This window comes from Castor canadensis, chromosome X, assembly GCF_047511655.1.
Source record: "Castor canadensis chromosome X, mCasCan1.hap1v2, whole genome shotgun sequence".
Lineage (NCBI taxonomy): Eukaryota > Metazoa > Chordata > Mammalia > Rodentia > Castoridae > Castor > Castor canadensis.
Window position 1 is genome coordinate 98280979 of NC_133405.1, and position 14987 is coordinate 98295965.

A 14987-nucleotide genomic window follows, 5' to 3' on the forward strand; every position below is an offset into this window, starting at 1 on the left:
AGGGCAGGATTTCTGCTTAATGAAGTGACTTCTGCGAAGTTTCTGGGGGTGCAATTTTAGCAATGGAGGGAATGAATAAATGAATGCACCACAAGTCTGACTGAGTGGAGGGAGGGGAGTCTGCTGGGCTTGTGACTGAGTTTAGGGGTGAATGAGGAGCACACCAGAGCTCACCAGAGGTAATTCCCCATCACCTATGCATTAAAAGGCAAAAAAGTATGGCTGCAAGCCAGTGATTCTTATGACTTCTGCTACATGAGTTACCATTTGCAGCCCCTCTGACAAGTGACTATACAGAGGCACCAAGAGGAGATTTGAACCCCCGTTTTCAATTCAGAAAGTCCCACCGTCATAGCAGGAAACAAGGGCCAAGCAACCATCGCGCCTGCGCGGAACCCGTGGCCAGTTGGAACTCTGCGTGCGCAGCCGGGTGGAAGGGTTCTGCCCCTTCTGTGCGCAGGAAAAGCTTAAGAAAGATACAAACTGACCAATCAGATCCCAAAGGAGGCCCGCTCCCCTCTCCGTGGATCCAATCGCGTGCCGCCGCATGTTCAAGCCACTGTTTCCAAGTCAACCAACAAGGACGGTACCCGAGAAGCTGCGACTGAAGCCTAGAAGAACCCGAGGCTTCGGTCAGATAGTGGGTACCTGCCTGGAATTCGAGGTGGAACGGGAAGAATGGGCGGAGGCTGAGAAAGGTCAAGTACACTAGCGCCATTCCTGCCTCCATAGGGGAGTTTACGCTGAAGCTCCCTGCACCGGGTGGAAACGGTCCTCAGTGCTCCCCAAGCTCACACAATGGTTTGTTCCAAAATAGACGCCCCCTAACCCAGTGGTACTGCCGCCTGCAGTAGTGTAATCTGTAAGGATGTTTCCATTTTGTTCTTCGTCCTCACCTCCTGTAGGCCCTCTAGTGGTGCGATCAAGAAGGCTTCTATGTAAAAAGCCCTGTGAACAGCTCCTCCTCTGCCTCCTCCTCTCCAGTGGACCGTTCCATCCCCATGTCCCACTCTACACTCACAGCCCCAGGTGGACTGTCCCAGGCCCTGAGCCTGAAGATTATGCAGAGAACAAAGGCCAACGCGTCCACACACCCTTACTCAAAGCCTCCACCCCAGGAGTGAGTGAACGATGCCGGTAATTGGACAGCCATGTGGCAGCATTTACCGACATAAAACTGAAAACGTCCTCCACTAGAATGTCATCTCCATCGGGGCAGGGACACGTAGCTTTCTAGTCCCCTAATGTCTCCACAGCACCTAGAACAGTGCTTGGCTCATAGTAGGCGCTCGTTGGGTGTTTGTTAAATGAATGACTCTTGACACAACGATATGACTTCTTAGAATGTGTCTTAAACTCTTGCACGTGTGCACAGGCTGTGTGCACAAGGATGGCAGGCGCAAACGACTGGTGGGGGTGGGGGAGACTCGAAAACACCAGGTATAGCAATGGCTTGCATAGTAAAATTAATGATGACATTTGTGGATACCACAGGGCAAAGGCTGGACATGATACGGAATGGGCAGGACCTGTGTATAGCTGTGGAGTTGGGGAAGTGCCTTCTGCAAGACAGGCTATTGGCACGGAAAATCAAGTGGGACATTTGTGTGTGCACATACAGAGAAAAGCATCCAATCCCAAGAAGTCAGTGCCTGATCCCTGGCGGGAAGAGGGTGAGACCAGGCTTTGTTCACCTCAGGCCTGGCCCCATACCACTCCCAGGGCTGTCTAAGATGAGTGGGCTGGGGGTGCTGGCTCAGGAGCCTGGGAGAAGATGAGTCATCCCTTTCTGCTTCATTTCATTCATCCATTCACAGATGACTGGGATCAAAAAATATGAGAGGCTCATTCAGACTGGCAATAAGAGGACTAGAATACCCAAATCCTATCAGTCTGGAGGAAACAGCCTCCCAGAGTAGCTTGCCCTGGGCCCAGCATGAATTCCTGAAGCCCAGCTAGGCCCTTGCATGGCAGAGAAAGGGGGCTTTATGTCAGTTCGGGAAGGGACTTTAAGAGCTATAGGGAAATATTGGAGTCTAAGGCCACATTAACAGGAGTGCCATCCAGAATGGAGGAGGGGACAGATCAGAGGTAGAGACTTAGCCCTGGTACCATACTTTTGCAAAAGATGTAAAAACTAAGGGCTGGAGGTGTGGCTCAAGTGGTAGAACCCCTACCTAGCAAGTGAAATGCCCTGAGTTGAGGCTCCAGTTCCACCAAAAAGGGGGAAAAGATGTAAGAAGTAAACACAACAAACCTTGGAGAGTAATGCTGAATTGGTGGATGGTCTGCTCTCCCTTCCATCCTGGCATGAGCATCCATCCTCAGTGTGGACACTACAGGCTATGACTGTGCACCTGACCCCAGGAAGATCCTGAGGCATGGCTTATGATATGACATCGGCAGTGGTTCCTGGACTCTCCCCCAGCCACTCACACCCCACCTGATGGGCTTGCCTCATCCTGACTCCATTCACACTAGTACAGTCATCTCAGATTTTCCCTAATATCAAATCCCTCTTGTTTTTTGTTTGTTTGTTTGTTTGGTCGGTTGGTTGGTTTGGTTTGGCTTGGCTTGGTTTGGGATTTTTTGGTGGTACCAGGGTTTGAACTCAGGGCTTTGCTGCAGGCACTTTACCACTTGAACCATACTTTCAGGCCCCTTTTGTTCTTAAATGAAATAGCTTGAAAAGAATCACTATACACAGAATTATAAATAACATATCACCACAGAAGGCAAGTGTAAAATTGCACAATGAAAATGCATTGGTTTTTAAGATATATTTCAACATATCTGAAATCAGAACTACATCATGAAGGGCTGACGCGCTAAGTTCAAACTCCATACCACCAAAAAAACCTACATCTGCAGTCACTGAGATAAGAAAAGGCAGTGGGTCATAGTTTAATTAGCACCATCCTTTCTTTCTTAGGGTTACCTAAAATAATGGCGTGACTCAACACAACCTACCAAAGCTGAGATTTGATGACATGTGGTGAGCCTTCCGTTTTAAATTTAAAGAATAATTTTGGAGGGCTGGCAGAGTGACTCAAGTGACAGCATGCCTAGCTAGCAAGTGCAAGGCTCTGAGTCCAACCCCTAAACAACAAAAAAGAAGAAGAATTTTGTGTTGGCAGGCTCATACCTGCAATCTCAGTTACTTGAGAGGCAAAGATCAGAAGGATCACAGTTTGAGACAGCCCAGGCAAAAATATAGCAAGACCCCATCTCAACAAAAGAGGGCATGGTGGCACATGCCTGTCATCCCAGCTATCCGGGAAGCATAAGTAGGAGGATCATGGTACAGGTTGGTCTGGGGGAAAAACACAAGACCCACCTGGGAGCATGGCTCAAGTGATAGAGCACTCACCTAGCAAGGTGAGGCCCTGAGTTCAAACCCCAGTACCATCAGAAAAAAGAAAAGAATCATTTTGTGTTAAGTAATACTAGATCTGATCTTCACTATCCCTGGCCCTTCTCATGTGCTATCCATTTAATTCTCACTAGGACCCTTGGAAGAAAACTCTGTCACTCCTGTCACTGATGCAATGAGGAAACGGGTGCCTGGCCCAGGTCATCCTGCAAGGATGGAGCAAAGCCTGGGCCAAATGCCAAAGCCTAGGAGGACCGCTGTCAGAGCACTCCCTGACCTCACATTGCCCACTATCCCCAGAATCCCTTCCCTGTTCTCACAGACCCAGCTCTGCAGTGTCATTCCACCTCCTGCAATGACACTCACCACAGCTCGTCCCTGTCCTCAAGCCTTGGGACATTTCCTGGACTCCCAGTCTTGGACATTGTGACAGAGTACTGTGTGACGGCAGGAGACAGGTCTGAATTTGCACAATGCTCTGGACTTTCAGGGAGCAAGGAGGAGCCCTGAAGGGTCCTCTGAGGGCCATAAATGGGAGTGAAAGGGTTTAACTGAGGCCGTGGGAGAGAGGGTCAGTGGCCTGAAGAGGCAGGAGCTTGGAGACAGATGAAGTGAAGTGCCCAGAAGTCCTGGTCCAGACACCTACATCCTCCATATTTTGCTGCCTCCCCACCTTCAAGATGCCCACAAGAAACCCAATGTCCCTGGCTTTGCCTCCTGCTGCCCTCAGCAACTGAGGCCACTTCAGTAGGGACAGAGCTATGGACATTTCTACACTTGCTGCAGAGCTTTGTGTAAGACATGTGCCCTCGTGTGATGAGGGTCATTTTCCCACCCCATTTGTAAACCATGAATATAAGACACCACAGTGTGTGTGTGTGTGTGTGTGTGTGTGTGTGTGTGTGTCTATGAGAGAGAGAGAGAGAGAATGAGAACCAAACAGCTCTCTGTAGATCCAGAAATGTAGTAATGTAGCCACTACAGATTCCTACAGTTCTAGCTCCATAGTGATCCACTGTGAGGAGGCCTCCTTGGACACCCTTGGGGGTGATGTTTGTGATTTGAGGCAGTATTTAGCAGCACGGGCTGTGGATAGAGCCCAAATTCCAACCCTGGCTCCTCTACCATTTACCATCTGCATGACATGGGGAAAATAATATCATCTGGCTGGGCCTTAAGACTTCCTACTGTGAAATAGGGGTGGTGGCACTGAAAATCCATGCAGAGTGCTGGCACGTGCCAGATCTGGGGTAAATGGTAACTGTAATCATCAACATTGTCAGACTTAATATTCCTACTGGCCACTGACTGTGGCTGTGTTTTTCTCATCAGTGGGTCAGGGTCCTCACTACTCTCAGAACTGGGTCCCATCTGTCCAGTCTATAGTCCAGTGTGGAGATAGTTACAGTCATCACAAAGGCTTGGGGAAGATAAAAGGGTATAGTACACAGAATATGATCCCCCAAAATATCCATGTCCTAATTCCCAGACCAGTGATTATGTTACTTTATGGGACAAAGGGACTTTGCTGGTGAGATGAAGTTAAGCGTCTTGAGATAGAGATAATCTTGGATTATCTACTGGGCCAGGTGTAATTACAAGGATCCTTTTACATGAAAGGGAGAGGCAGGAGACTCAGTGTCCATATGGGTTACATTCTGGGTCATAACAAAAAATTAATAATAAAAAATTGAAATAAGGTGCTCAGTGTTCTCTGATCATACTGGAGTTAAACTAGAAATCTGTGACAGAAAAATATATATGGAAAATCTCCAACTTTTCAGAAGATAAACACATTTATAGCTGGGAGCAATGTCTGTCGTCCCAAGTTATGTGGGAGGATCATGGTTCCAGGCCCCAGGGGACTAGGGGGAATGTGAGACCCCCATGTCAATGGAAAAAAAGTTGGGTATGGTGGTGTGTGCCTGTCATCCCATTGACAGCAGGAAGCTTAAGATGGAGGATCACAGTCCAGGCCAGCCAGGGAAAAAGTAAGGCTCTATCTCAAAAATAACCAGAGCAAAAGGGCTAGAGGCAGGGCTCAAGAGGTAGAGCACCTGCTTAGCAAGTGCAAAGCCCTGAGTTCAAACCCCAGTACCACCAAAAAAAAAAAGAAATGAAAAGAAAAAAGAAAGAAAGAAAGAGAGAGAGAGACTGTTTGGGGGAAGCCAGGGAAAAGATGAAAGGAAAGAGTGATGGGGTGGTTGAAGCATGTTATCATGTTCAGACATATCACAATGAAACCCTTTCATACAATTACTACACCAAAATTTTTTTAAAGTGACATGAGCCAATCATAATAGGCAAAAACAAAACAAAAAGCCATTTAGGTCATTGTCAAGGCTGAGTGTTGTTAGGACTTACAAGTTTATGGTCAACATAAAACCATGACCCTGTGTAAACCTTCCTGCTAAAGAGGGAAAGAATGAGTGTCCAATATTTTATGGGAGTTGCTATAATAGTGGAATCAGAACTCAACAAGGAGACCTTAGTTGAGTATGATGTATGTTTGTGTTTTAAGGATCCATTAAATAAGAAAAGTGGAAAAGTAGATTTTTAATTTTTTTATGCTAAAAGTTTATTGAGATGAAAGAAAAATATATATATTTTTTGGAGAGAGGCTCTCACGATATAGCCCAAGCTGGCCTCGAATTCACAATCCTTTTGCCTCTGCTTCCTGATACTGGGTTACAGGTACACACCAACATACAGATCTCCAAAAATCTCTTGAAAATTGAGTAACTAATAAGATGCATCCAATGGAAGACAAGAGAGCAAGTTGAGCAAATCTTCCAGAAAATGTTAGAGCACCTGCCTAGCAAGCATGAGACCCTGAGTTCAAACCCCAGTAACACACACACACACACACACACACACACACAAAAGACAAAGGAAGAAAAGGTAAAAAAATAAAGTCTTGGCCACAGTAGCTCACATCTGTAATCCCAGCCACCCAAGAAAATTGGGAGGATCATAGTTCTAGGCCAGCCCAGGCAAAAATTTAGAGAGACCCCATTTCAACAGATAAAAACTGGGCATGATGGTGCACACCTGTCATCCCAGCTACATGAGAGGCTTAAATTCGAGGACTGCAGTCCAGATGGCAGTTATTTTAAAACAAAAAGTGTTGGAGTGTGGCTCAAGTAGTAGAGCACCTGCCTAGCAAACACGAGGCCCTGAGTTCAAACTCCAGTACCGCCAAAAATTAAAAAAAAAGGAAAGAAAAGAAAGAAAATTTGTGAATGCTGAGAACAGAGAAAAAGGCAGAGAAAGTTTACATCAGTTTCGGGGTGCAAGAACACTCCTGAAAAATGAAGGGCATGAGAATCCAGCAGGAATGAATAAAGACAGACAAAGGGATATTACTGTAAATTTTCTAAATATCAAGAAAAAATTAAAATAAATAGTAAATCCTTAATCACAAACATGTACAGGAAATCTGAACAGACAAAAAATATACATGAATGAAGAGTAAGCACATGAAAATAGGTTCAATGTGATGACATGCAAATTAAAGCCCCAAGGACATTAGAACGGCTAAAATTGAAAGGACTGACCATCCAAGTATTCACAAAGACACGGAGCAACTGCAGCCCTCACATATTGCTAGTAGATTTGCAAAATGGCACATAGCCACTTAGAAACATATGTTGGCAATTTGGCAGTTTTACAATAATGTAAAAATAAATCCCAGGTGAATAAAAGAATAGGAACCCATGGAGCAAGAAGAGCAAGGAAAAATATTTATGGTGCCCATAAATTAAATCAGAAGACAACTTAGCATGTGTGAGGCCCTGGATTCAATCCCCAGCATCCAAAACAAGAAAGGAGACAACATTAAGAAAAAAAGAGTTGTAGTGAAAAGTACACAGGCGTTCGAAGAGTCTTAGGTTTAAAATTGGCTGCAGCAGGGACTACAGATCTGATCTCCAACAGGATCTTTACCTTCACTGGTCCTCAGTTGTCTCATCTATCAAATGCGGGTAACTGCGCAGGGAGATTTCTATTTTGAATAAGAAGAGGGATAATGAACAAGAAGATTAGACTTTATTTACGGTGAAGCAGGACCTAGAGCACATACACACCATCCCTGGCCACCTGGGTTACAGGGCCCAGCTCTGTGTTCTGGGTGTGCCCAGCATCAGCCCTGCCACGGCTCCCACCACCTTGTTCCATCACAGCCTTATGGATGGGTCTGTGTGCATTAGACTCAGAGTGCTTTGAAAACTTGAGCCCTGCAGTGAATCATTCCTAGGCCTCTGAGTCTTCCTAGCCCAAAGCACAGGGCCTGATTTCCCAGAAGGTACTCAAACAAGTTTTTATTGTCTTTGTTTTTGAGTGATGACAATATAAACTCCTCACTTAATCATATGTAACTAGTATTAAACCGCCAATCTGTTTACTGGAAACACTACATTGTAAATGAGAGATTACAGGAAATCTCTCTGCAATTGTCTGCTCTCTTGGGGGGAGGGGTGTACAGGAATGAGTTAACTCAGTAGGCCTGGCCTTTGGCTGGCTCTAGGAGACAACCTCTGAGCCCTTGGAATATTCTGCCAGATAAGAGTGTACGTTATGCTTGCAGACTTTGGACCAAGGCTATTCTGTGGGACCAGATAAGTTTATCCTAACAAAGTGATTTATGGTGAGTATCTGGTTCGCTCTGAGTAGCTGAGGTCAGCTACTCAAGTTTTGTGTGCCTGTGGGGTTCTTACCCAATAAAAAATGTGAATATTGAGGCTCAGGTGAGTTTCCCTCATTTGTAACACCTGGTAGAATATGTGTGTCCCTGTGTGGTTCCACCGGAAAGGGACACCTACAATCTCACACCTGGTCTCTCCTGGATTTAGCCCCATGTGTCTTTTCCCTTTACTGATTCTAATCTGTTTCCTTCGACTTTGATCAATGAAGTATGAATAAAAGAGCTTCTGAGTTCTGTGAATCTAGAAGATCACCAAGCCAGAGGGCTGTCTTGGGGAAACAGGTAGCTTCTCTAGTGAGAGCATCATTAAAGGCATCTTGCAAGGAGGAGGGGGCCTTACCCAGCTTGAGTGGATAGGGACCTAGAGCTACCCCTTCCATCTCTGCCCAGTTAAGTAAGGTCCAAACCTTACTTAAGGTCTAGAAACAGCTCATCCTGGAAAAGCCCAGTCTGGCTTTACTCACAGCCATGCAAAAACCTCAGCCACAGAAACAGAGAAAAAGGTTTTACATCCCCAACACATTTTATGAAGCTAGTGTAACCTTAACTCCAAAGTCCAACAACAGGAAAACATGAAATACAAGTATAGGCCAATGTAACTCATAAGAATAGACATAAAAGTCCTTAAAAATGATTGGGATATATATTACTCATGCCCAAACTGTGCTTACCACAGGAATATACATTTAATTTAAATGTAGAAATTTATCAATGTAATTTGTCACATTAACAGATTAATGGAGGGGAAAATGCTGTCTATAATTGTCTGAATAGATGCAGTGCTTGATAAAATTCAACAATAAATATGGTGAAATATTTTTAAATGTCCTTTTCTGATCAGGGATAAGACAATTCAATTCAGCATTGTACAGGGTAGGTCTGTCCAATGCCATAAAATGAGAAAAGGTATAATGTTTAAATTGGAGAAACAAAATTATTCTCAAAGATGATTTTTTTGTATATTGAAAAGGATCTAGACCCGGGCACCGGTGTCTCACACCTGTAATCCTAACTACTTAGGAGGCAGAGATCAGGAGGATCTCAGTTCGAAGTCAGCCGTGGGCAAATAGGTCACAAGACCCTATCTGAAAAAACCCATCAAAAAAAGGGCTCACAGAGTGACTTAAGGTGAAGGCCTGAGTTCAAACCCCAGTACCTCAAAAAAGGGGGGGAAGGCTGGCAGAGTGGCTCAAGTGGCAGAGCGCCGGCCTAGCAAGCATAAGGCCATGAGATCAAACCCCAGTATTGCCAAAAAAAACTAAGCAAAAATAAAAGGAAGGAAGGAAGGATGTTGAAGAAGGAAAGGAGAAAAGAAAATCTATAAAGCTAAATATACAGATATATACATAATTATATAATACAGTACCCGTCAGTGTTCTATTCTTGTGTCTTACTGGGAATGCTTGGGTTTTGTCCATTTTCTTCAAGATTACCTAAAGCTAGTGGATCTTCTTTTTAGATATTTTCTAAAAAGGCAATCTCTTTGAGTTACATATTAATTGTATTCTTTCTCCTTCTCCTAATGATTCGAACATATTTTAGTGCATATTTCCTTCCTTTTCCTTTAAGTTTATCTTGCTCCTTTTAAAAATTATTTTTACATAAGATGCCCATGTAATTTATCATCTTTTTCCTTTTTATAACATATATATTTGAGGCTACAATTTTCTTAAAGTACATTTCAGCTATGTTGACGAGGCTCCCAGAAGTAGTCTGAAAACTATCTTTTCATGTAAATAGTCAAACTGAATGTGTCAGTGGTTAAAGGAAAAACAACAAGTGCTTCCTTTAAATTCAGCAGTTCTTGTAATTAATGGTCAGCAATTTGGAAAATACATGCTCAGAAAGTACTATATTATGATCTTTAGGTTGGTTTTTTTCTTTTTAGTTTTCTGAGACAGGGTCTCACTTGTAGCTCAGGCTGGCCTCATACTTGAGATCATCCTGCCTTAGCTCCCAAGTTCTGGAATTACAGATGTATGCCACCACACCAGGCATGTTATGGTCTTTGAATGTCAAGTCCTATCAACAGTTATCTCAAGTCAGAAACTTGTAATATGCAACATACATGATTAGAGTTAGATTCTATCCAATAGTGTCTGCAGTGTTACTAGAAATAGTAGCTTACAAAGACTGACAGGGCCAGGGGGCATGCACAGTGTAAGTTCTTTCTTCTCATAGACTTTGAGCTTGATTGACTTACATCTGCTTCGTCAGCCACAGAAAGTAGAAACTAGACTGTCTCCTGCCATTTTGTTATTCTGTCATCCCAGGCTTCACTGGCAAAGGACTAAAATGCAATTATTTTTGAAGAGCCAGAGAATTTAAAATTTGATAGACTCTAGGAATAGGCATTGAGGCCTCCATACAAAAAGAAAAAACAAAACGAGCATCAGCAGTGTTTGCTCACTGGCTTAGTAGCAATCTCAATTCACATGCTGTAATTTGCCTCAGGCCACAGTCTGATGAATTATGATAAACAAGTCATGCAGAGCAGATGTTCTCTGTATCCTATGTATTCTACCCAACAGAACCAGAGTGTGAAAAACTGAGAACTGAAAATGATCATAGAATATCTGATTTGAGGGGCTGGGATGTAGCTCAATGGTAGTGCACATGCCTGGTATGGGAGAGACCCTGGGTTCAATCCCAACACCAAAAAAGAAAACACAAAAAAATGTATCTGATTTGAACCATTTTTATAAGAGTAAAGATGTGTTTAAACGTTAAAGGATCCACCCAGAATGGCACAAATGATGAAAAGCTGGTATTCTAACCTGCCTCAGTACTTCAGCATACCACACACAAACCGATGTGCATTACAAATGCGCTATGTATTTGGTAAGAGCAAGCTTTTACAAAAGTATCTGAAAATTATTAGTTATTGGCTTAAGAACTTATACTCAAAGGTAAGAAAATGCTTTCATATTTCCTAATTCAACATGGCTCTGATCCAATTTGTATCTATATTTTATAAGTCTATAAGTCAGGCATTTGGGGTCTGAACTACATTTCAAATAATCCTTACACATGAGAACTATGTTGATAAGTAGCAATAATTTTACATCTACATTATTAAAACTATAATGCCATGAAAACCAGATAGCCTATACTTTTTGTGCTCAATGGAAATCTACCTGCATCTGGCATTTTGGTACAGTCTAGACTTTACCAACACTTCCACTTGACATCTGGACCATCCCCACATTCATGTACAGTCTTTGACTGATCAAGTTCCTGAATATCCATCTCCAGCTCAAGATCATGCAAATAAAAAGTTTACCAATTTTAGTAAAACATCAAATATGCATAAAGAGATGATATTTGTGCCCTAGGTGTTAATAAAAGAAAGGCCTTGGGCTGCTGTGACAACGAATCTGATGGCCGAGAATGCAAACAGGAGTCAGTTTCAGGAGTCAGTTGCCAGAAAACAGGAGGGGGGCTGGCAGAATGGCTCAAGTGGTAGAGTGCCTGCGTAGCAAGTGTGAAGCCCTGAGTTCACACCCCAGTGCTGAAAAAAGAAAAACACAGGAGAGTGGGGATTTCCAAATGTTACCCTCTTTCTTTCCTAGGATTACCCTCAGCAACTTTGCTGCCCTCTTCCTACTAATCTGTTATTGCACTTGTGATGGTCCTTGTCACATTAAGTCAATAATTTGAGTCTCTCTGAATCAAAGCTGAAATGTCTCTGATTCATATATTAGGTTTCTAGCACCTAGCATGTTCTGTGGGATGAGTAGGCACGAAGAAACATTGAGACAAAAGATACATGTAAACCCAAACTGATTAATATTCTGCAAACCAACTGGTCTATCCTCTTCAAAAACTGTCAGTGTCACAGATGACAAAGGAAAATGAAGACCATTCCAGATTTAAGGAGACTAAATGGACATGACAACTAATTGTCATGCATATCCTAGACTGGACTCTATTAGAAAAAAGAATTCTATAAAGGAAATTATTGGGACAACTGGGAGAACTTATATACTGTATGTTAAATGACTATTTTCTCAGCCTGGCACCAATGACTCACGCCTATAATCCTAGCTATTTAGGAGGTGTAGATCAGGAGGATCACAGTTCATGGCCAGCCCAGGCAAAAAGTTCTCAGGACCTCATTTCAATAGGAAAAAAGCTGGGCATAGTGGCACATGTCTGTTATCCCAACTACTGCAGGAAGAATAAAATAAAAAGATCTCGGTCCAGTCAGCCTGGGAAAAAAGCAAGACCCTATTGCCAAAATAACCAGAGCAAAAAGAGCTGGCAGAGTGGCTAAAGTGGTAAAGCACCTGCTTTGCAAGTACCAAGTCCTCAATTCAAACTCCAGTCCCTCTAAAAAAATATTTTGAATGAAGTGAAAATAAAAGTACAACATACTAAAATTTTCAGAATAGAGTTAAATCAACAGGGAAATTAATAGCATTAAATTCTTGTGTGAGAAAAAATTAAGATTCTAAATCAGTAAAGAAAGCTTCCATCTTCAGAACCAAGAAAAGAGCAATATAAGACCAAAGCCAAGTAGATATGGGAGAAACAACAAAGACTGGAGCATAAATCTGTGAGACCGAAAACAAAAAAAGAATTCAGATTGAGGCTGGGGCATAGCTCAGTAGCAGAGCACTTGCCCAGCATCCACAGGGCCCTGGGTTCCATACCCAGCACTGAAAAAAAAGGAAGGAAGAAAGGAAGGGAGGGAGGGGAGGGAGGGAGGGATGGAAAGAAGGAAGGAGGGAAAGAGGAAGGGAGGGAGGGAGGAAGGAAGGGAAGAAGAAGGAAGGAAATAAATGAAACCAAAATCCAGTTATCTGAAATGACGAATAATTTATGCTAATAAATATTTTTTTATTGAATTAAGGGGTTTGGAGTGTAGCTCAGTGGTAGAGCACTTGCCTAGCATGTGCAAGGCCCTGGGTTCAACAATCCCCAGCATCGCACCAAAAATTGAATTCATACTGGAAAAACTTTGAAAATAAACAGTTATGGTATGCAGCTGCATTTGAATGACTGAGGGGGGGTCCAGCCTGGGAGCTGAAGGACACTAAGCCGCTGAGGACAGCTGTTAGTGCCAAGGCTAGGCTGAAGCATGTGATACCGTGAGGCACCAGTATGTAAAAACTTACAGCATCTGAAACACACAGTGTTGAAAAACAGAACTTTTGCAATATTGAGGATCATTCCATTGATCTTCCTAGGAAAAGAATCTCTAATTTCCCTAACAAAAACCTGGAGAAAAACAGTCTTTACAATGCACGTGGATGGTTTAGCAAGGTAGACCATATTCTGGATCATAAAACAAATCCCAAAGAGTTGGCTGCTTGCCTAAATAGAACAGTCAAGCTGAGAAATCATCATTGCTTTCCAAATCCTGGTTACAGAAAATAAAGAGTCCCCTAGAAGTGGGGGGCTATACATGGCAAATAAAGAAAATGAACTGGTTTCTGCAGATCACTTGCCTGAAAAATTACACCATTATTTGATTAACTCCAGTTACTCTAGTTGTTCACAGACAGAAAGTCCATCATCAAAATATCCTGGGAGTTTTTTCCTTGAATTTCTTGGGACCATGAAATAGTGACACAAGTTTTGTTCAGCATGTAGCTCTATCTTTCTGGAGAAAGATAAGTGAACTTGGGGCTTATTTAGTGAGGATAGATCTTGGAGTTGTAGACTGCCTTCCTGTACTCACCAATGGTTTATAGGAAGAAAAACAATATATCTCATTTGGCTGCTGCTATGGTTTGGATATGAAATGTCCCCAAAAAGACTCATGTGGTGAATGAAGGCTTGATTCCCAGCTGGTGGCACTGTGGGGAAGTGATTAGATTGTGAGAGTTCTGACCTAATCAATGAATTAATCCTTTGATGGACTCACTATTTGGGGCCTAGTTAGAAGAAGGTCAATAGAGGCATGCCCTTGATACCTGGTCCTGTCCCTCTCTCCTTCTATCTGCTTCCTGGCCACTATGAGGTGAGCAACTTTGCTCCACCATGCTCTTATACCATAATATTCTGCCTCACCACAGCCCAGAAACAATGGAGCCAGCCAACCGTGGACGGAAACTTCTGAAACTCTAAGTCAAAATAAATCTTTCCTCCTTTTAAACCATCTCTCTTAGGTATTTGTCACAGCGATAAAAAGTAACTAACACAGCTGCTATGTAGACTTGTTGCCTCTAGTAACCGCGTGACTTAAAAGCCGATTCAAAGACTGGTCCTACTTGCTTTAAACTGGCCTCAAGGAGTCATAAAAGGGTGGCGGTCAGAACTACCATACAAAGCAGGTATTTTACATGATAGAAACATCAGATTTCAAAGTAATAATTGGATTGTGGGAACAGGAAAACCATCTTACTTTGGCTCCAGGGTATACTGGTAATGTAGCTAAGAATGTAGATAGTTATTTATTGCAGTTGCATTGAGAGATTTCATCTACTCAAGAGTACTCGGTTATTCCAAACATGTCTGGACTATGTACTTCCCAAAAATATGTCTCTTCTAAGAACTGTGAACTGTGAAAGAAATAAAAAACATTTTCTGCCAGGCGCCAGTGACTCATGCCTATAATCCTAGCTACTCAGGAGGCAGAGATCAGGAGGATCCCGGTTCAAAGCCAGCCCGGGCAAATGGTTTGCAAGACCTTGTCTCAAAAAAAAAATCACAAAAAAGGACTGGTGGAGTGGTTCAGGGTGTAGGTCCTGAGTTCAAACCCCAGTATTGAAAAAAAAAAACTTTTAAAGAGCCACATACAGAAGCCACGGGTAAAACCCTAACAATCTACCTCACATGAAGTAGAAAAGTGTCCAAAAGGCAGCGACATGTGGTAAATGCTGCACTATGAAGGTGAGGGAAAAGTGCACTATGAGGATGGTTCACCTGTACATTTGGGATTTATATGAGTATTTGGTTATACTT

The 14987-nt window shown here is 42.9% G+C and overlaps 1 pseudogene; it reads left to right on the plus strand.

Moving 5' to 3' along the window:
- The first annotated feature begins 547 nt into the window (after window positions 1–547).
- On the plus strand, window positions 548–14494 carry LOC109688721 (KATNB1-like protein 1 pseudogene; annotated as a pseudogene).
- The last annotated feature ends 493 nt before the right edge of the window (window positions 14495–14987 follow it).